General features: G+C 36.8%; 1 pseudogene; it reads right to left on the bottom strand.

Annotated features, from left to right (window-relative positions):
- LOC102889038 overlaps positions 1–2020 on the bottom strand; it is a 7071-nt pseudogene extending 5051 nt beyond the window's left edge.
- Positions 2021–3617: the final 1597 nt, after the last annotated feature.

Here is a 3617-nt window from a genome sequence, read left to right as displayed (position 1 = left end):
AAAGAGTATCCATGGTTGATCACTCATATCACATGAAGACTCACTGTCATCTCTGCAAAAGTAACATGCAGCTGATCCTAGTGAGTCTCAATTCATATTTTCCTGCATCTGTTTCTTGATATGTTTACCAAGAGGAGGTTTCCTGACACTTGATGGCAGTTCATGATGAAGTCCCCATCCAGTCATTTCAAAGAGCAATATTCTTTGTTACAGAAGCAGCTAGGCCACCAGAAGCCAGGAATATTTTCTGGTCAGTCTCTCTATCACCACAGGATTCGTCTCAGTTCTGAAACAAATTTACCCATTCCAGATGAATTTCAACAACATTCGGTTTCTCTATTTGGCCATTTGTAAACAGTTAAATGATGCCTTTCTCAGGACACGTTCAATTATTTAACTCAAAATTAATCAGGTTACCTTAAGTTAATGTACCTTACCCTTTTTAGTTGATGAAATTTAAGAAAAAAAACTTCATATGAAGCTTTATTTTTGAGTGAGGTTTCTATTAGACTGTAGATGAACAATCATTGTTTTTTTTTGTTTGGTTTTTTGTTTTTTTTTTTTAAAGTCTGTATGAACAGATTGCTCTTCCCATGGGAAAGAACTCCAAATATCAGGGAAAGGGATGACCTAGAATCTTGAAAAGCTGAAACAGTCCCAGGAGGAGGCAGCCTCTCAGGTATTTTTCTTCCAGTCTTTGCATAGCTTCTCATCCCTGAGAAGTGCACAATATTGAAATAGGTCAGCATGTGGAGAGATATTAAAGAAGTGTTATCTGCCCTCTGAGTCATGTCATTCGGCGCTTTATGTTCCCTTAGAAATTGAGGAAAAGCAAGGCCTCATTAGAGCAAATGAGACCCAAATTTTCAAGCATGTTTTGACTCTTTTGCAATGAATTCTGCCTGGAGCTCAGCTTTAGGTTGAGAGGATGACAGACATTGGGGCTGTGGAATGGCAAAGGGGAATTAGCATGCACTTTCTTTTCCGCATGGTTTTGTTTGTAATTCACCTGTGTAATTCAGATGTCTGTTTCTTCATTATACATAATAATTGGGTAAGTATTGTCTGGGATAAAATCAAGCCTGAGTTATACAGGTACTGCTTTCAAAGAACTGACAGGAAGGGACAAGGAGAAATGTTAATATTCCCATTTAATTTGAAGGAATATGTGAATTCTAGTTATATATACATCTAAGCCTTTAGCATTTATCCAGGGGCTACTAAATCAGGCACTGTACATTGATTATCGCATGTAATTCTCACAATAATCTAATAAAACGATTAAATGCATGGTTCCATTTTGCAAATGAGGAAGCTAGAGTTAAGTAATGAGCCCAAAGTTGTACACTTTCTGCATTCGTTCTCTTCAAACTTCTAGGTGTTTTGTACACAGTTGCTATAGAAACCTTCTTAATACTGCTTTGATCTGTATTTAACTCCTTATTTTTTCCAGTAATCTCCACTGTATACATCATAAAGTCAGTGATAGATTTGAAACTCTAAAGTCAGAACCTTCCTTTGCTGCCTTATTGGCCTTCTCTGTCACAGGAACCAGCTGCTTTTGCCTTCTTCTCATGCTATTTATCCACATAACTTAACCTTTTCTTTGTCTCAGTGTTTGCTGCTATCTTGTGAATGCCTTGATTTCTGAGTAATTGAGATCTAATCTTCTCCCTGCCACAGAGAGGAAGGGTCATTCAGTGTAGCTGGGTCTCTGCCATGATACCTGCCATTGGTTTGAGTTTTATACCAGGCTGTTCTCTTCTGACATCCGTGCCTGTACCAGTTGTCTACAAGTCATCCTCTCAAGTTGGCTGCCTATGTTAGTTTGCTAGGGCTGCTATAACAAAGTACCACAAACTGAGCGGCTTAAAAAACAGAAATGTACTGTCTCACAGTTTTGGAGGAAGAAGTCTGAGATCACGATGTTAGCAAAGCAGGTTCCTTCTAATGGCTGTGAGGAAGAATCTGTCCCGTGCTCCTCCCCAGCTTCTGGTGGTGTGCTGATAATCTTTGGCATTCACTGGCTTGTCGAAGCTTCACCTTGATCACTGCCTTCATCCGTCATGTTTTTCTCTCTGTGTTTATTCCAAATTCTCTCTTTTTATAAGGGAGATTAGGGCCCACCGTAATGACCTCATATCAGATTAGGGCCCACTCTAATGACCTCATCTTAACTAATTACATCTGTAATATCGTATTCACAAATAAGGTCTCATCTGAGGTACTGGGGGTTAGGACTTTAACATATGAATTTTAGGGGGACCCTAAATAAATCTGCCCCATTATTTATCTAGTACTCTTTTATGGCCCCCTCTGATTTACTTTGCAACCTCTGAGTTCTACATTCTTATACCTTTGTTACTGTTTGTAACACCTGGTAACTTCTGAATCGTGGTAGGAATTTGGGAGATGAAAGCAGTTAGGAAAGATATCGGGTAAATGAAGTCTGATAGTCCCCATTCAAACAACTGCTTTACAGCTCAGGGCCCAGCACGGAGCCGAGAGAATTTCTAGTCATAATTATTTGGAACAAAATTCATTTTTAAAATCATGAACTTGACGCATTGGGCACTAAGAGTATGTCTCCAAAGGCACAGTTTAAAAATATAGGATAAAGTATGGCTGAATAGAAGAGCTGGAACCAAGGAAAATGTCATTCAAGTCCTTACAAATATTATTAAGACAGTTTTTATGGATCAAATTCGATGGATTAAATGTTTCCTTCCGGCATCTGGAACAAAAGTGCGAAGTAAAGTATATCAGTGTCTCTTTGAGTTACCATGTAGTTCTACAAACACATTACTTTACCCATGTAACCCATCATAAGGCATTCACAATAACATTAGGACTTCATAGTGGCTACAATTTTAGCCTGTTAAACCAATGAGATATTTTTAGCTTCTGGCAGATGTGACTGTGACTGTATTTAAGTATCACTTTGTCCTTTTACATTTCAAACCATTTTTAAAGGTTAAGAAGACAAAAACCTATTTTTAAACCAAGATTCAGAAAACATTTTAAAAAATAGTTTTGAGATTTTGTAGCTAAATTGTACAATTCTACAGGTACTGCTTTCAAAGATTCCAAATAGGGATTTGGAATCCCTATTGCAAAAGGAAATTTATTCAATATTTATTAGTAATTAAAAAGGAAGAAAACAAATATTTTTAAAATGCCAACAGAATAAAAAATAGAGGAGAGAATGAGAGCTTTGTCTCTAATAAATTATATTAAAATTAGGAAGTAAAAGTCAAAAGTTTGCTGGTAATTGGTAGAGAATGAGCACTAAGCAGACTTTTAAGTACTTTTTAAATTCTAACCTTTTTGATTTTCTTTTCCAACTCTATTATTTGGGATAGAACTATGGGTAATACTTAAAATTTTAGGAGAGCAGACTAAAACCAATCTTCCGTTCATCTGTAGACAGTAAAATTGTTGGTCAAAATACTAAGAACAATTAACTTGGTTTAAAGATGATATGCAAAGTCAAGCCTGTATTTTGAGATAGCCAGTATCTTGGATTTAGACCCCATCAATACCATGTAGTTCCACAAGTACCAATTATTTTAATCAGAGTTGCCCAATACTTTATTAAATTTAGCCGAAGTTGGCCT

This window comes from Pteropus alecto, unplaced genomic scaffold, assembly GCF_000325575.1.
Source record: "Pteropus alecto unplaced genomic scaffold, ASM32557v1 scaffold270, whole genome shotgun sequence".
In the NCBI taxonomy this organism is placed as follows: domain Eukaryota; kingdom Metazoa; phylum Chordata; class Mammalia; order Chiroptera; family Pteropodidae; genus Pteropus; species Pteropus alecto.
The sequence above is the reverse complement of the archived record's forward strand: the minus strand, read 5'-3'. Positions and strand labels throughout refer to the sequence as shown.